Source organism: Miniopterus schreibersii (genome assembly GCF_964146895.1).
Source record: "Miniopterus schreibersii genome assembly, chromosome: 10".
In the NCBI taxonomy this organism is placed as follows: Eukaryota; Metazoa; Chordata; class Mammalia; order Chiroptera; family Miniopteridae; genus Miniopterus; species Miniopterus schreibersii.
In genome coordinates, this window is record NC_138110.1 from 46,629,665 (window position 1) to 46,648,609 (window position 18,945).

At 45.2% G+C, this 18,945-nt stretch overlaps 1 long non-coding RNA gene and 1 pseudogene across 2 annotated transcripts; one reads left to right on the forward strand and one right to left on the reverse strand.

Moving 5' to 3' along the window:
• Positions 1-6,481: 6,481 nt before the first annotated feature.
• On the reverse strand, positions 6,482-12,028 carry LOC308563042. The gene is made up of 3 exons (XR_013999733.1): positions 11,897-12,028; positions 10,067-10,221; positions 6,482-8,987 (listed from the first exon to the last, which is right to left on the reverse strand). It is a non-coding gene; the product is annotated as an uncharacterized lncRNA (long non-coding RNA).
• A 5,021-nt stretch (positions 12,029-17,049) lies between these two features.
• Positions 17,050-17,689, forward strand: LOC308562304 (mitotic spindle assembly checkpoint protein MAD2A pseudogene; annotated as a pseudogene). Its single transcript has one exon. The product of its transcript is annotated as a mitotic spindle assembly checkpoint protein MAD2A pseudogene (transcript).
• Positions 17,690-18,945: the final 1,256 nt, after the last annotated feature.

Consider the following 18,945-nt stretch of genomic DNA (forward strand, 5'->3'; position numbering starts at 1 on the left):
GGTGGCACATGGGGAATTTGAAATCAGGGCTGGGGACAGCAGAGACGCTGCTCACACCGTGGCACCATGCTGTCTCTTGGCACGAGAGACAGTCTCATCTCTCTTCCCTATTTCAAGTTTCTTGGTCTTCACTGAATTCCTATTCCGTGTCCCACATCTCCCGGGAGGCTCTTGAGAGACCAGTTAAGATGTAAAGTAAGCAGCCAGAGGGGCCATTTCCAAGGTGAACTTTTTAGGAACTGTTCACACCCATGGGAGTTCATACCAGAGGATTCCTGCTCTGTGACATCCTGCTCAAGACTTGGGACCATGTTGGGGCAGAACCAGCCCCCCACAGCTGGAGGGTCCTTGCCACACCCTCATGTTATACGTAATGAAGCTGAGGTCCCCGTTTGGAAAAGGTTTTCCTTTCAGCCCAGCTTTCCGAGGAGCTGGCCATTTGTTCAGTGCCTGGAGTTTAACTCCTTCTTCCCTTTCTTAGGCTGTGCAGGAGGTGGTGGCCTGGGTGACCTGGTGACCGAGGACAGGGCCCCGCCTGTGCTTATGAGGAAGCCCAGCACAATTCCCAGCCTTCTGAAGGAAACAAGGAAGAAGAATAATACAGAAAATGCCAAGAAAACCAGCCCTGTAAGCCAGGGAGCCTGGGGCCATTGCTCATCCCCACAGGTCACGTCAGTGCCAGGTAGTTAGAAAGACCCTTGTGGCAGTTGCCGTGGCTCTGGGAAGGCCCAGAGAGGCAGGGCGCAGGGCCAAGAAGTTGCCAAAAGCTGCTTTCATGCCGTGGCGTTTCTCAGGATCACATCTGTCTGTATCTTGGGGACATGAAGACAAACGATGACACAGCTGGTTGATGATGTCTGGGGACAAGGGAGCTCTTGGTACAGGAGCTCAGCGCTGCTGAGGACTACTCTTCACACCTGCCCGGTAACAGGGGAAGGGCCTGGTCCATGCCAGCTCTGCGATAACACACGTTACCAGTGATCCCCGACCTTCCTCACTAACATGGGGGGACATCCGGACAGATGAAATGTACAAGAGTCACCCCAACCAGATGGACCTGGACAGGGGCTGCAGAGGGAGCCCGGGTACAAGCCACAAAGGAGATGCTTCAGTGCCCACCCAGTCTGGTCCTATCTGCTGTCCTTAAATCTTCTCTCCCTTCTCTGCACTCCAGGCTGCCGCCTCCAGGCAGCCCCTCTTCCTTCTCAGGTCCCACTTTGTCAATTCCACACCCTCCACTGTCCCGCCTATCCTTGCTCGAACTCCCATTGCCCACCTACCCTGGCACCCAGGGTGTCCCCATTCCCCCTGTGGCACCCATGCAATTCCCTGCCGTGAGCTGCCATTTATAAGTTCAAAGTCCTAAACTCTGCCCACCAACTCAGCATGTGCGCATAGGAAACGATCTCCTCCCACACCCCCTCCTCCGTGTTTTCTGTCCAAGCAAATGCCCCACCCCACACTCAGTCATTTCAGCAAGAGCCTGAGGGCTGTGCTTTCTCATGCCCCCCCCCCCCCCACATCCAGCAAGTGGCCCAGCCCCCTGGGTTTCTCTCTCTGAGCCTCTCTTGAGGAGCTGGGCTTCCTCTCCATTCCCGCTCTCACCTCCCCTGCCTGAACTGCTCCAGTGGCATGCTTCAGGGGACAGTGGTGTGCTTCAGGGGACAATGCCATTGCCTCTGCTGAATGGCCTTCCTCCTCTCCTCCGGGCACAGGATCCTTCCCCCTTCATCTCTGTGTCCTTGGAGAAGGCTGACTTACATCTCCAAACCCCACGCTGGCCTCCTGTGTCCCTTCTGGACTAGACCTGGACACCTCGGGCCGTGAAGATCTGCTTACACTGCTGTCTCCCATGAACTAGGGTCTTCCCGAGAGCAGTCACACCCAGCTGCCCTAGCCGAGCAGACGTGTCCGTGTGCTCACTCCGTTTGGATGGAAGAGCGGGTGATGGGGGAAGGGGTGTCTTTTGCTGGAATAGGACAGGGCATGAAAGTGAACATGACAGCTCACACACCAAAGTCATTTCTATAATTAGGAGTTTTGTAATTTCCTGTTCATCTGGGAACATTCTGAGCACATGGTTCCCGCCAGATGCTCTTCCAGGCCCTGCTGGAGACATATCCTGCCCTCGTGGAACTTAGACTTTAGTGACAAATAATTAAGTTAAACTATGTCAAAAAATGACAAGCCAAGAGGGCTGCGCACCGGGGGGAGAGGGGAGATGGGCTGTCGCTGGGGTGGCCTGGGAAGGGGCTGCTGAGCAGTGTCTGAAGGACGTCAGGACCGCAGGCCCATCTTCAGGGGCTCCTCCAGGTAAGGAGCACATGTGAGATGCTGGTGCTTGTGTGCCTGCGGAGTTCCTAGAGCAGCAAGTTACAGAAAAAGGGCCACTTGTCATTGAAGCTGTGAGGGGGAAAATGGAAGCAAAAATGAACCATTCAACCTGCTTCTCGGAAAAATAAAATGTTTGGAAGGGGGAGGGAACGGCGAGGAGAAGACAAGGGAGACACTAACTCTCGGGGTGACCACTGGGGAGCTGCAATTCCCCTTCCTCTTACCCTCATTACTGGGCAGCTGGCATCCCGGGCTCAGGTGACCACATCACTAGGGATTTCGCTGGAGCCCGGCCTCGTCTTCCGCCCGCGCTGCCCGGCGGGCAGCTGCTCAATCGCTGTCTGTGTGCATCCGCAGGGGCCTGGACAAGGGGCCTCAGAGAAGGACTTGGCCACTAGCCCCGCTGTGGCAAAAAGAATTCGAAGCGGGGGGGAGGGGGAATTATTTCCAGTAAGGGAAGAAAGTGGCTAAAATAGTGAGCGTGCAGAGGGAGGCTGCCCTCCTGGAAGCAGCTGAGGCGGGGCGCGCGTGCGGGGCCTGGGCCGCTCACCTCTTGCCCTCGGGGAACGCCGTGTGCAGCCAGCCTCCGAGGCGAGAGCACTGAGAGCTGCTTGTCCCGCTGCACAGGCTCAGCGAGCCGCGTGGCCGGGGCCAGGCCCCAGGCTTCCTCTGCGTGTGTGGCTGGTGCAGGATGCACAGGCTGGGAAACAGGCTGGGCCGGCGGGCAGAGATGACAGGGACCCAGCCGTGCCGGCACCGGAGATGACCACCCTCTCACCCCTGCCCAGCCGCTTTTATTGCCCCTGCTCACTCTCTGCTCCTGGATGCTCACCCACGTCTTTTTTTAAACATTCAGGATGAAACTCCCCAAGCCTATCTGTCCCCCACAATTTAATGTAAGTGCATTTAATCAGATTCTTTCCTCGGGGCTCCCCACCACTGAGACACTGGGGATTTTTACAGCATGGAGGAGAAAGAAAGGGACATTTTCAAGCTAGGGAGGGGAGGGGGCCCTAAGTGAAATGCTTGCAGGGGGGATGTGTGCTTCCCAGGGGTGCTCAAGGCCAGGCTGAGAACCCAGCCCTACAAGTTAGGGTCCATGACTTCCCCAGACCCCGGCAGCAGTGCAGGCTTTGGGGGGGTACTGCCGGCTCCCAGCCCCACCCCACCCCATGAGGAATGAGGCATCTCCGGTAGCCTCCATTTTTTGATCTGTAAATGGAAGTGCCAGGAGTACCTTTCTCAAAGGGCTACTTTAAGACTCAAAGAAATGATCCCTGAAAAACGCTGATGCTGGGCCCTAGGGAAGCCCTGGGGAGGATCGGGGCAGCACAGCAATAAGAGGGGGCCTGTCTCAACTGCCTGCAAGGTGGCTAGGGGACCCCAGCCCTGGAGGTGGGCCCAGGTGGCAGGCTGGACCTCTGCCCTCTGGGAACCTGAGAATATGCACAGTGAGGTTGCTGGTGATGCCCTCCTCCTGCGGCATCAGCAAGCAAGGGCTTCCTCATGGCACCCCCTCAGCTGCCTGCCTGACCTCCGCTTTGGTCATGGGTCCTTCTGACCGGGAGCAGAGAAGTCTCGCTTCCAAAAGAGCAAGGACTCCTTTTGAAACACATACGTGCAATTTCGAAACGTTAAGCTTTAAATAAATGAATGTGGGGTTACTTCATCGAAGCTAAGATGCTGTCATCTCCCGTGGGCATGAAAGACATACCCATATACTATGTTTTGAAAAGAGTGGAAATATGCTGCTAATTAAATTGTAACATGCGATTCATAGGTAGTTGCACCCTGAATTCAAGGATGTCAGAATATTGGGGAGGGAGTGTATATGAGTTAGAAAGCATGCTGTATCATGTCGGCTAAGTTAGAGTGTCCATCTTACGTTACCAGTAATAGTATAGACAGTCAAAAAATTTTGAAAATGTATAAATCACTTAAATTAAAAACTTTTCCTCCAGTAAATTCTTCTGTGGATATGAGAACTTCTCCACCTATCAGGTTTTATCAGTAGCGGTGGGAGTAGCACAATTGCACGGAAACATGCGGCATTTCTTCCCGGAAAGAACAGTCTGGGCGGCAGGGATGACCGTGTTCTTTAGTCTCAGGCTGGAGGCTTGGCAACTGGCCGTGACAGTGAAGTCAAGACCTTCAGAGGTGAGTTGAGGCCTGGAGCTCCAGAGGGCTCTGCCAGTCTGGCCACCTATCAGCACCAGCTGTCGTAGGCTGGGCAGGGGGACCCCATTTGCAGTCACTGGGCAGGTGACTGAACGCCAGTCCATTTCTTTCAACCCCTTAGCTGGCAGCATGGATCAGCAACTTAGGTAGATGGAAGGCTGACTAAACCTAAGCATGATTAGAGTCAGTGACCAGAAGGTGGAAGACCCCAGAATCCTTTGTGTTTTCCAGACCTTATGAATTTTAGGATATTTACAGAACATACACACACCACACAAACTCACACATTCATATTTGCACAAATATTTACACACTCTTGCACATATATTTAACACCTCCATATATACAAATCAGACACACACAAGTCACAGTCACACTCAAGTGCCTGCCTTTACAACCCCATGATGTCTGAAGATAGGAGCCTGTCAGCATAGGAATCATCCTGAAGCCTCTTAGTTTTCAATACCTCAAGGAGAATAAATTGTATCTGCTTTACAGGAAACTTATTTTCTATTGAAAAAGAAGGAAATCCTTGCTGATGGTCTAAGTTGTTGATGGGCTGTGGAAACTATGGGAGCTGGAAAGAATCTTTGGAATTGCAATCCCCCCCCCCCCACCCCGCACACACACACCTCACTCACGAATTTGCAATCTGAGACTGCCTTTAGATTTCTTTCTCTTGATAAAGAAGCAATTGTTTTTTTCCTGGGTGCACAAGCCTAAAAGCAGGGTAGAAGTTACCAAATTATCAATTCCAGTTCAAGTTATTTCCCCCTTTAACCATAATGTTACAAGAAACTGACACTGAAATATAAATCATATTTTAAGGAATGTCCAAGTTCACAGTTTTCCCTTTAACAAGCAACTTATGTTTACCTGTTTTCTGCATTTGCACCTGGGAATAAAATATTTCTCTCCAAGACCAAGCCTGAGACAAGTTAAGCCCTTGAAGCTGTGTTCCTGGTGAGAAAGGCCCCAGAATGACCCAGGGTAGAGCCAGGCTGGAGCTCAGGGAGGCCATCCTGGAAAAGTAAACCTCGGGTAGAAAGCGGATCCGGCCTCAGCACAGCCAAGGGTAGGAAAAGCACGATAAAGTAGGTTTGCGGTCTCATGGTGAGGCCACTAGGTTTTTACACATGTTTGTGTTTATCCATGTTGATAAAATCTCAGTCCCTGGGGCCCCCCAAATCTTTGGGGTCTGAGCTTGTGGTGGGGGCAGGAGGGAAGGCAGGATTATAGGGCGGAGTTCTGGCTAAGGGACAGGCAGCTTTTCCTGACAGCGATCTAGAAACTCAAGATTGCCAAACTGCAGCCACTTGGTCAACCTGTGCCTTCTCCAGAAAAGGAGGGTCCTGTGGGGAAGTGGCCTGTGGCCATGTGTCTCTCCGTCTGTAGTGCCCCTGGCCTCTCACCTCTGCTCTTCTGTGCACACTAGAAGCACCTGGGGGGAAGAGCTCAAGATAAACTCCCAGAGGTTGCCTCTTGAACTTTTGATTCAGTTCATCTCACATTTTTAATAAATGCTATGCATACTTCTGATATCATTTGTCTAGTTCCTAAGTTTGAAATATTTCCTGACTTGTAAGGGACTCCTCAAGGGAACAAAAAAAGAAGGCAGAGACTCTAAAACAGTCAGTGTTTCTCTTTGTAAGTAAATCTGAACAGGCAAGCTGATGTATCTAACCACAGGTCTCAGTTCCTAATGATCTCCCTCTCCACCCACCGCTAGCTAATGCATCTGTATTACAGTCATTGATCTTTTATATTACTTACCTATATGTTTAAAGTGGGTTTCGTTCAAGAAAAGATTTTACAGCCTTTTACAAACTGTATCATATATAAGCTGAAATAAAATTATTAATAAAGGATTGGAAAAAAAAGTACGACAAAGGCAAAGCTGCTAAACTTGAAAAAAGAAATGTTCTTTATTAAGTAGAAACATTTCAACCTAAGGCTAATACTTCATTACTTCAAAAAAGGGAGATTAGATGTACTCTTTATAATCATTTCTTGGCATCATCAATATGATCTAAATGTTCTAAAAACTTAAAACAAAACAAGTTTTGATAGAGAACTAACATGTTAGTGCAGAAAGTTGGAAAATAATGATAAGTTTAAATGCTTGAAGACAGTCGACTTTAATATTTAGGTGTGCTTCTTTCACTTTGGAGACATATATGAACATGCATATGCATATCCGTAACGATAAATTGAATATGTCATAGTTGGGGTTATGCTACAATACGTTTTTTTCTACTTTATGTAAAATGTCCAGAATAGGCAAATTTATAGGGGAAAAAAGTAGATTAGTGGTTGCCTAGGACTGGGGAGTGGGCAGGCGAGGTGAGAGTGGCTGGGAAGGGACTGTTAATAGGTAGAAAGTCTCTTGTTAGGGTGATAAAAATGTTCTAAAATTATTGTGATGATTGAGCAACTCCGTAAATTTATTAAAAACCATTGAATTGTGCACTTTAATTGGGTGGACTTTATGGTGTGTGAATTATATATCAATAAAACTGTTAAAAATATTTCAGTTAGCTACATATAAAGATTTCACAAAATACATTCCCTATTTTCTTCCATCGCTTTATATTAAAATGAATATCAATTTGTGTTAGTTTGTATGTAAATTGTGAGCTTATAAAGGTGATCCCTTTGTTCTAGTTTGAAAGCTTTACAAAGTATTTAAACAAAACGATATATGTACTTCCAGAAAAAAAGCCATATTCTGAATGAACAGACATAGTAACAACAGGTAAGGACTCAATCATTCATTCAGTAACCTTTGGGTGTCTGCCATTTGCCACCCCCTGTCGCTGCTGAGCATCCAGCCCCGAGCGGGAAAGCCTGAGGCCCGGCTGCCACCCGAGGATCATTGTCTCAGGGGCCATAGCGAGTGGCCGTTTGTCCCTCCAGCTTCTCTTCTACCAACCGCTAAAGTAATTTGTTAGATAAACTACAAAAGGTACATTTGAAAAGAAATGCTAGGGGCAGGTATAGATTCATAGCATTTCCAAACGTTAGAGGTCCATAGCAGTTTTTATAAGTTGATCATTTTAAGGACATGGGAATTGACCCACAGGAGTTCAGGGATCTGATCGAGGAAGTGAGTATGCAGCGAAATGAAACTTCTAAAACCACAAACTCATGGATACAACACAGAAACAAAAATCATTTTTCTCTCTTGAGGCATATTTATAAGGCAGATTTTCTGGGAAAGTCCCAATTATAGGTGCTTTTATTCTTTTCCAAAGGCCGCTTTGTATGTATAAGTATATAGATTTATTTTTATTCCTTTGTTAAGGCTTATAAAAAATAAATTCCTAAGTCAAAAGTGGTGTTTTTTTTTAAAGCATGTTTTTGATTCCTTTGTCAGGCCGTGTTTTGGGTTTATAAAAAACAGTCACCATAGCCATAGTCGTCTCAAAGAGAGTGGGTAGCTGCGGCTTTGGGGTTCCCTGTCCTCTGCACTTGCCAATATCATTAACTTGCTAAACCTGAACTTCTGCTTTACTCAGAAGCTTTAATTACTCCCTGCTTCTCTCAACCCCTTCATTATTACAAGCAATTAAACTGCAGAAGTAACGTCATCTTCTTGACATCTGGAAGATATTACTACTCGTCTCCTTTCTCTCAACCAAACTCCAGTCTGAGGCTGAGCGGGACCTCCAGCACTAATGTCTGGAAGGGGGAGGGGGCGTCCAGCCAGAGTCACCAGGCCACTCCGTCCGTGACTGAGTGGTCACTCAACCTTGGGGCCTCGGTCTCTCACCTGTGAAATGAGCGATTCTGCTATGCCTGTATTTCTCACTCTCAGATACTCAAGCTCAGGGACAGGTGAAGACACAAAAGGCTATGTCTTTTTATTTTTCCTGAAAAGTCATTATTTAGTAGAAACAGAACTATTGTTTCACTAAAGCAATCAGATTTATAAAAAATGGAATATCAAATTTACAAATTATTAAAGCTAAGATAAAAGTTTTTTTTTTTTTAAGTCCTACATTCAGTAAAAACTTCTGGTTAAACACAGAGCCTCCTGGGGGGCAGGGCCCTTGGGCGGGGCACTATGAGAGCACTGTGAGGCTAGCTTGCTTTGAAGTTCTAAAGCCTTAAGAGTCTACAGAAAAGGAGAGGCCTTAAAGAAGGCCTTCATTTCATTAAAGAACAAGCGCCCCCAGAGAGCCTAAAGGCACTAGTGCCCTTTTATTAAACTGAGATCTGAGTTTCCTTCCAAGGAAGAAGCCTCTCCCAGCTGCGGGTGAACAGCTCCTCCGCTCCAGGCTCATTCTCTGCAGCCCAGGCTCTGGGACACCAAGGGGTCTCTGCTTCCAGCTGCTCCCCTGCAACCTCAGGCAGACTGCTCTGCGATGCTGCAGTTGGGAATCCTCCTTTCTGGGCAGCATCCCTCACCATCCTGTGGTCCTTGACTTCTCTGGTCAGGCTGCAGGATGCGGGCTGGAAAGATGAGAGAGGACCTGGAAGGAGGCGGGGAAATAAGGAAAGGTGAAGATAGCAGGCCCAGCCCTACCGACCCAGGACAGACCCCACTGGGAAGAGCATGAAAAGGACCCCACATCCGTCAGCATGCCATCCCCCAAGTCGGTCTCCAAAGGGAGGTGTCCACACCAGCTCTGCTCTGGATGTTTGCCTGGTGCTGTAAATCCTGGAGGTGACTTGAAGGTTACACTCCAAGTTCTTCATTTGTGTTGTCTTTTCTTTCATTTTGCACTTCAGTCTCTGCATGGCTTGTTTGCTCCTACACATTGCTGTGATGATAGTACATATTATTTTCCCCCTATTTTTCATAAGGCTTTTTTCTTGTATTGATGGCAAATGTTTGTGAATATTATTTTTAGTCACCGTGTCATATCCCATCATATGTTGTGCTGTGTTTTGTTTTGTTTTTTTCAAAGATGTTCACAATAATTTCTCCCACTCTCCTTTGCAATGAGACTGACACTTCTCTCTTCAAGAAGGGGTAGCTATTTTCCTATTTCCCTCCGATTTGGACTGTCTTGTTACTGGCCCTGGTCAGCAGAATGTGGCAGAAGTGATGCCATGAGACTCGCCCTACACTTCTGTCTCCCCTTTGGCATGCACTGAGAGGGCCATGTGAGGAAGCCTGAGGATGACAGCTAAGACACCTCAGCCTGCGGCCAGCACTGACTACCAGACACCTGAGTGAGGTCACCTTGGACCTTTCAGCTCATCCAACCCTCCAGCTGAACAGAGACACATGAGTGAATCCAGGTGACACAAGGCTGAGAAGCCACCCAGGCAACCCACAGAATTGTGAGAAATAGTAAATAGCTGTTATTTTAAGCCACTTCATTTTGGGGGTGCTTTTTAGTACAGTAAAGGCTAACTGAAACTAATGGGAATTGTGACTTTGACAAATTTGCAATCCCACCCTAGGAATGCACCCTAGGAAGATTTTGCCACTAGCAGTCAACTGAGCACAGGGATTTACCTGAGAGTGGCAAATTGGGCAAAGAGTCTTAACAATAGGAAGAGAAGGTTATGAGACACGAGCTCTCGTGGTAGAGTTACTTACAAATGATTGTCTCACCACAGAATGAGAAGGCCCAAAGCTTGCAGACGTTAAACAATACAGGTAGTGTTCAAGGAGTTGTCACTAGACAGACATGAATCTGACTCCTGTCTCTGGCACAGTTCGTGATTGATCTCTTAATCTCGCAATCTGCTTATCTATAAGATAAAGACAACAATATCAAACTGTAGTATTGTTGTGAGGGTTAAATGAGAGAGTATATATAAAATACCTAGCCTAGTTCCTGGAAAGGGCACTCACTCTATAAATGATAGCTACTAAGCACCTTACCAGGGTCACATGGGGAGAAGAATTGGCATTGTCCCTTTCCTTGTTTGACTCCAAAGTTCATGCTTTTTCTACTATATTTCTCCTTTTAGCTCTAATACTCAGCCTGGAAAACAGTAAAGAACACGTTTTATTTCATGTGTCTGCTCGTATTCATTTATTTAAGAAATTTTAGTTGAGTACCTACCAAGAATCAGGTATCAACCTTTACTCCAGGATAATGTGACTAGGCAACAGGAGAGGAAGGTCTGTCGGAGGAGACATGTTAATAGCACAGATGACTCTAATTGGAAACCATAACCAGGACTGGGGAGAGTAGACCATGTCCCAGGAAGGCGAGGAGTAGGCGCAGTTGACCTAGACTAGGCACAGAACTGATCAAGGGAAGGTTCCTGAGGAAGTGGCATCTGAGCTGATATTTCAAGGATAAATAGGAGATAACTAGGTAAAGAGAGTATGTTGGGACCATCAGGGACTATTCTAGTCAGAGGGACAGCAAGTTCAAAGATCTTAAAGCCAAAGGGACTATGGGACTTTGGGGGAGCTGGAAGAAAGATAATGTTGTCAGGGGACAGAGAGTAAAGATGAGTCTGGTCTAAGGAGAGACTGGAGAGAAAACGGGGTCAGATCCCATAGGGCTTTGGGAACCATTTTAAAGACTTCGATCTTCATCTTACAAAGAGGGGAGCCACTGAAGAATTTTAAGTGAGAGAGTGATGTAAACAAACTGAAGGGGTGATCTTGGTTCTTCAAGAAACAGCAGAATGATTATTAGTGTTGTTGGCCACGATCTTAGGAGATGGGAAGTACCAGAGACTCATACCAAGGCTAGTTCACTCTGTTCTGATATGTAACAGGCACAGAATAAGAATTTGTTGAACAAATAAATGAATAAGTAGCTTATTCTTCAGTGGTAAGCTTCCAAGCACCTTGATGGGCAAGCCAGGAAGGGATCTGGAAGGTGTGGGAGCTCTGAGCCTGACTTCTCAAATTATATCAATAAGGGCAATTTATGCAGCCAGTGGTTAGAGAAGAACCTGGCATGTCAGAGGCAGTAAGAGAAATGGGGGTACCTGGAGGCCAGAGTCCCCAAAACTCTACTAAAAAGGAAGCAGCGAGCTTTCCTTTGCTTGAATTTCTGCTTTCCTCTAGTCTCTTTACTGTAAATCGTCAGTGAAGTCTTCTTTGAACATGTTTATAAAGTGCTTGTAGATTCTGAGATGAAAGTCATCATGAAGACACAGGAAGTGGCTGCTTCTCCTCGAGGTTTGAGGTGCTCCTTTGATTCTCTCTCCAGCCCTTTCCCAATCTTCTTTAGGGGGGAAGTATCTCGTTTTGGTGCCAATTCTCCTAAACACAGGTTCCTGCCGGGAAATAAACACAGCTCATCCTACTACATATTTTTATAGATTCAGCTGTGTAATTCAAGATCAGTCATTTAGAAGCAGCCCCACTCGGTGCCACATAGCTTTAAACCCAGCCAGTGTGAAATGAGTCACCCTATAAGAGCAGGTTGGACTGAAGGCTAAGTCAGAAGGCACTTACATTCCTCTCAGAAATCTATTCTTTCGATAATGAAAGGGATGCAAAGTTTCAAGTCGCCAGCTATGATGTTCTGAAATGTATTCTTGAAATAGAAAAGACTCTGGGAAAATGCACCCAGGGGTTCAAAGATGTAAGTGTAGGGCCAGGAGGACTATGAAATCGCCTCTTCTGGGATGAGAAGGGGCCAAGTTGCATTCTCCTTTACTTGGTAACTTAGCCTAAAAGAAAAAGAAAAAAAAAGGGGGGGGGTATTTCAGCATCAGGCATATGGTTGGCATTCACCAAGTGTTTATTAATAATAATGACTTATGTATGCCAAACCCCCTTTAGAGCAAATTGTTCCAGATCCAAATTCCACAATGAGCCAAGGATTTCAATGCCCTGGCAGGGAGCTCGAAGGATTTGGAACAATTCACACACAGTGCAACTCCTGCTCACACCACAGTGCGTTCTCTTCCACCCACTCAGCCCCACCTCCACCCATCCCCACATCTAGCGGGGTGGCCCACTGGAGCCCTCCACCACATCTCTTTAGTTAGAAAAGGGGTGTCACTTTTTTCACCTATACCAGGCTGTCCCCATTTCCTTCACAAGATAAACTAGGTCCTGAGTTCTTCCTCCTGAGAGCGTAAACAAAGATGGCCTTCATGACAGGAAAAACAATGCAGCAGCTCCCCGGCAGCAAGGTGGTGGTGGGAAGGCTGGGCTGGTTCGTGTCTGTTCTTCTCTGCTCAGGGCCTTGGGGCCATCCCCTGATTATCTTGGTGAGTGTCCAGGACTTGAAATAACATACACCCAACACAGTGTTCCAAGTGTGCAGATGAGCAAACCGAGGCCACAGGTCTCTCCACCTTTATGTCTTTCAAAGATAAACACAAGATGACGCGCTTCGAGAGGAGGAGCCGCATTCACCACGGATAAAACTCTGGACTCAGCACAGAACTGGGGCTCCAACTGCCCCCTACTCCTGCCTTGAACTGTATGATTCACCTTTTAGCCCAAGAGGAGTGGGATAAGATCTTTATTGTCACTTGGCTTGCCAGACAATAGTGGATTTGCCAGGTTTAGTGCATATCTTCCCCCCAATTGCATTTGCCTTTGCAAACACACACAGCTCTTCACACATCCTTACTCTAAGCCATTTTCATTGCCAACATTTGCCAGAGTGCGAGGAGCCACGGCAGATTTGTCCACAGGTACAATAGAGAGTTTGTTTTGTTTTTCTAATTGTTATTTGAATTTACTTTCAATAACAGTAATTTTACTGAGCTCTGTTGTGTATTAACATACATGGGAGAAATATATTAGTAACAGCCAAGGAAAAAGGAATTTCATTTTTTACAGATGTGGCTCAGTTTCTTGCCAGTTAGAGCATGGCTCCTTCTCCTCAATATCAGTCAACAAATTTCAACAAATTAGTCCCCTCGTGTGGATTGGACACTCTGATATAACCCTGAAGACAATAGAGATGCAGTCATAGAGCTTACCATCAGTTTCAGAGCAGATACAGCCAAATAAAATATAAATACAGTGCAATGGCATTTTTCTGTTTCTTGATCTGATGTTGGATACATAAGTGTGTCCAATCAGTAAATATTCAATAACCTGTACACTTATTTCTCTGTATATGTGTGCATACACACATATGTTTATATATACACACTCCTATATCTTCATCAAAAAGCTAACAACACTTTTCAAATCTAATAACTAACTGTAACACATTATTGTATACCAGGGAAATAGACATTTTCCTAGGTTCTGCAGATAATTCCCCTAAAACAACCTGCCACGGGGCAGGGCATTCTGAACAAACACAGAAAGCAGAAAATGGACAAGACGAAGAACTTTATATGCAGCTAAAATGACCATCTATTATACTGGTGAATGTAAAAAAAAATAAAAGGCACGGATTCTCTAAGTAATGTTTCGGGGTGTTTCAGAGATTCTAGTGGATCGAATGGTCTTAAAGGGACTGCCTGAAATACAGAATGGGGAGGGCGTGTCTGATGCTGGGCAGAGAGCTCTGCTCACCAAGACGAGGGGTTGGGGGTGCTGGCCTTTAACAAAGAGACAGAGATTTCTCCAGTAAGACTGGGTTTATTAGGGAACAACAAAGAATTGCAGTTTTGGATCTGCAGCCTAATGGTGAACCACTTGCAAGTCCCAGAAACAAAAAAGAGGAGAGGGAGCTGGGAGCTATTACCAAGCTCTTCCTCTTGGGCCCCGTGATCAACAGCGGGTGCGAGAGCTCCCTTCCTGGCCTCCCCACTTCATTCTGATTGAGGTTTCTGTTTGTTAAATTGTGCCTCGAGCATCTTATCTCACACAGACGCCGGCCTAGGAGATGACCTAGCAAAGCACTGGGCGCCCTGCCACGGTCCGGGGCAAGCGCAGGGCCCGGGACTCAGGCACGGCCCCGAGCAGAGCGGTGGGGTGTCAGGGGGGCTGGTGAAGGCTCCCGTGCTGCCTGCGGGAGCTCTTCTCTCCTTAAGACGGGAGCCCCGCCAGAGATTTCGGAGTAAGGCGTGTCCGGCTGCCATGTGCCGGCGACAAAGACAAGTGGAGGGGTTGCCAAGGTTGAAGTCTAGGAGCTGAGGAAGTGGGGGAGATGATGGAGGCAAACCAAACGGAGATTACGGGGTGGTGGCCAACCCCAAGTTCACCCCGGGAGGCTCAGGCTGCTGCGTCCAGCCAAGGTGGAGTAGCAGCGCTGGAGCTTACACTCCCACCAAAACAAACAAACAACCCAAAACCTAACACTGAGCAAAGCATTTGAAATGGCAGTTTTCAAACAGTGCCCAAGAGGCAGCACTAGGAGTGAGACTGACTACACAATCAGACCACGGCCAGGCTACACATAAAAATCGAACTCTGACCCACAACCTGCAGCCACCGGCCCAGGCCAACCTACTATGTGCAGTAACCAGCCCCCAGGAAGTGAGACCACCAGCCAAGGAGGTCAACCTACTATGTGCAGTAACCAGCCCCCGGGAAGTGAGACCTCTATTGTTTGGCAAACTGTCCAGGAAGCCAAACAATAACCCCTGTAACTATCAGCCCCAAATGGCCAAGACTGGAGTAATAAATGACAGCTTCCCTGATTTTTGTCCCCACCTCCAACTTAAAACCAACCAGAGAAAGCCAAATTGTATACCCCTAACCAATGCCCCAATTCTGGTTAGCCTTTCTTCAGTTTCTCTGCACCAACAGCCTCCAGGCAGGGGATTGCTTGTTCTCGTTTGGGGGGTCTTTATTTATTTTCAAATAGGGGAATGATGGGGTGAGTCCCGTGGCCACCCCAGCTTACTGCCTGTGGAGAATTTTCAGGCCACAGCACAGGGAGGGCACTGGAGTGGCACAGAAAGAGCATGAGTCTGGGGAGTACAGGCTGGCTGGTGCTGATGAAGCAAAATCTTGGAGAGGGGAGAGCTATACAGAGAGAGAACATTCGGGGTTCAGGATCAGCCCTTTAGCACTGCAGGCAGCTGGAGCTAAGTGCCTGGGGAAATCGGAAAGGCTGGATGGAGGATGCCTCCGTTACCCTGGCCAGAGGAATCTGGAGTTTTTATCAACCCTTCCCGCACCAGGGCTGAAGGCTGCTTCTTAAACATCAACTCTCCAGTGTTTGTGACTTGCTCTCCTCCCAGGATAGAAAATGGGCTGAGAGCGTCGCAGCTGGAATATGGATAAGGCGCTGATAATAACTGAGTTACTTCTCCAATTCTAATTTGCTAAGAGTTACTTTTTTTCATGAACTGGCAATGAACTTTATTAAAAGTCTTTTATACATCTATTGATATGATCATGTTTTCTTTTCACTTTTATTCTACTGAAGTAGTGTTTCATTTTCAAAGGTTAAGTCATCCCTGCTTCCTAAAATAAACCCAACTTGTTTCTGATAGGTTATACTTTTTATATATTGCTGATCGTCACTATGTACTTCAAAATATACTATACCTCATAAAGTATATATGATTTAAAGTATTTGCTCACATTTTATGTAGGGCTTTTGCATCTTTACTTATGAGGGTAACTGACCTGAAATTTTCTTTCTAGTGTTTTTGTTAGATTTTGTTATTAGTTATTCTGGACTTACAAAATGAGCTAGGAGGTAGGCCAATATTTTCTATTTTTTGGAAAAGTGTATGTGAAATGGTAAGAAGAATCTGCCAGTAAATCCTTCTGGTTCTGGAGATTTGGGGAATGTGTTTAATTACAAATTTGAGTTTTTTCCTAAAAATAGTACTATTCTGGTTTTCTATTTCTTCTAGCATCTGCTTTTGGCAAGTTGTATTTATCTAAATCAAAAAATATGTGTAGAGTGCAGGTTGGAAAAATATCAAAGATAGCCAAATTTAATTATTATTGCATATATCTGAGTGACATGTTGATGGGCTAGTAATGTTTGGGAGAGTAAAATAATAAAGACCCATGTAATTAATAAACTATTATATATTTATTTCATAAAATTTATTTTCTTGGCTTTCTTTCAATGGAGTCACTAGTTATGCTTCCATAATTAAAATTTTTACATAATTTGTGTTCTGTTGCCACTAATGCCAAATGAAGCAAACTTTCTTTAGTCATTGTAGTTATTGCATTGCCTTTAATTAGTCCCAATTTGGAGAAACTACTCTGCCAAAAGAATAGCAACCGGAATGTCAGTAAGAATATTAAAGATATTTTTATATTCAGTAATGAACCATAAAATTGACATATTATGATGCATACATCTTAATGGGTTGGGATAAATTGTCTTTATCACAGAAAATCTTATGAAATATTTTATCTTATATAAATTAATATCATTTATATTGTGATTTTTCACCATTTATATCTACACAGTATTTCAGCTTTTCTTCTTCCAAATTTAAAATTTTGGGATTATTATGAAGAAAGTTGAAAATAGTAGGTATATATCTCAATTGATTTAAACCTCTTTAATTAAGATTATTCTGTAGCTTGACGTTTAATGGACAGAATATAGTCTCTATAGAAACTGGGGTGGGGATTCTCTGTATCTGAATCTTTTCCTTTTTAGTTATGTGAACATTTTCATTTAAAAAATTCTTTTATGAGGCGACGGCGTGCCACGTGTTACTCTTGAAAGCAGTGGCTGCGGAGGTCTGTGGCTGCCGTGTGCGGTGGGCATGTGCCACGTCTGTGGGCCTGGCCTGGCGCCGCAGCTCTCGGGGAGCAAGGCATCGCCCGGCGGGGGAGAACCGAGACCATGGCCCGAGTTCTCATTTGGCATCAACAGCATTTTATACTTCAGGGTGACATATGTCCATCTGAAACCTTTCCTCGAGTGCAGAAAAATGGACTCACCTTGCTTGTAGCTACTGATCCTGAGCTCATGAAATACCTAAATAACGGGGCGGAACAACTGAAAGACTGGTTGTAAAGTGTTCAGGGCAGAAACTGGTTGTAGTCGTCTCAAATACTGAAAGTGGTGAGGCCCTTGAAAGATGGCAGCTTGATACTGAGTGTGACAAGACTGTCAAAGATGACAGTACACCCGGAGAAAAGTCCCAGAAAGCTATTCAAGTTGAAATCTGCTCGGTGATCAGACAGATCACAGCTACAGTGACATTTCGGCCGCTGTTGGAAGTTTCTTGTTCATTTGATCTACTGATTTATACAGACAAAGGTTTGGTTGTACCTGAAAAGTGGAAAGAGTCCGGACCACAGTTCATTACCAATTCTGAGCAAGTTTGTCTGCGTTCCTTCCCTAGTGCAATTGGCAGAGTAAACAGCATCATGACCTACAAAATCCCTGTCCATGGCTAGAGATGAGACAAGAACAATAATGGAATTCTCAAGTGTGTTTCCTGAAACCAAGTCAACTATAGTTCATGTTTTATTTCATTGATTAATTTTTAGATGGGGAAAAGATAACATTATTCTTTACTGAACTGTGCATAATCGTTCTATTTTTTTGGTACTTGTTTGACTTTCCATAGGGTTGACATAATTTATTGCCCACTGTTCAAAAAGGAACCAGCAAACTACATTAGCACTGTAATGTCAATTCCTTTGAAGGTGGTAACTGTAGATGGAAAAACTTTTACTATAAAGCTAACTGCCTCCCTCAATCAGACCTTTTTGGCCAAGTAACTTGACTCAGAATATAGGTAAATATAAAACACAGCAAAAGAAGTCTGAATATTCAGAATCTTTGTTTAGGTCCTAAAGTAACTGATAATCCACAACAAAAAAATATTGCTATCAGGTTCTTTTGCCACTTATTTTATTTGTATAGTTTCGATATTGAAAAAAACTCCAAATATTTGATTTTAATGTCTATAAATTATACCTAGAAAATTATTGCCATTTCTACATTTTTTAAATTCTATGAGACAGAACTATTAAATATGTCTTTTCGTGTTTTATAAAATCAAGCTTTAAATGACTGATAAAGTTAAAGTGTATGTTTTTTTAAAAACTATCTTATAGTTTGTTGGACTGCTACTCTTATTGTAAATTTTATATGCAATTTCTTTTTCTCAACATTTTATCATGAATATCTGCAGAGACAAAAAGTTGATTTCAGTAGAAACCTATATACCCGCCATCTAATCTCTACCTTTAACATTTTACTGTTATTGCTTTATCACATATCTATCCATCTACACTCTTTAAAAATTTTTTTTAAATATGTTTTTATTGATTTCAGAGAGGGGAAGGGAGAGAGAAAGATAGAAACATCAATGATGGGAGAGAATCATCCATTGGCTGCCGCCTGCATGCCCCTGACTGGGGATCGAGCCCACAACCCAGGCATGTGCCCTGACCAGGAATCGAACCATGACTTCTTGGTTCATGGGTCGATGCTCAACCACTGAGCTACACTGGCTGGTCCAAACAAATTAATTTTTATTTTCTCTTACCTAATTTCTTCCATTTCTAAAATCCTCCCCAACATTTCAAATCAATATCCTTCTCTAAGATCAGCAGCAGCACAAGCCACAGATCTTCATGACATTTTGAAATAATTGCCTTTTATGTCAATAGCATAAGGCAAAAGATATGGACAAGTATTTTCA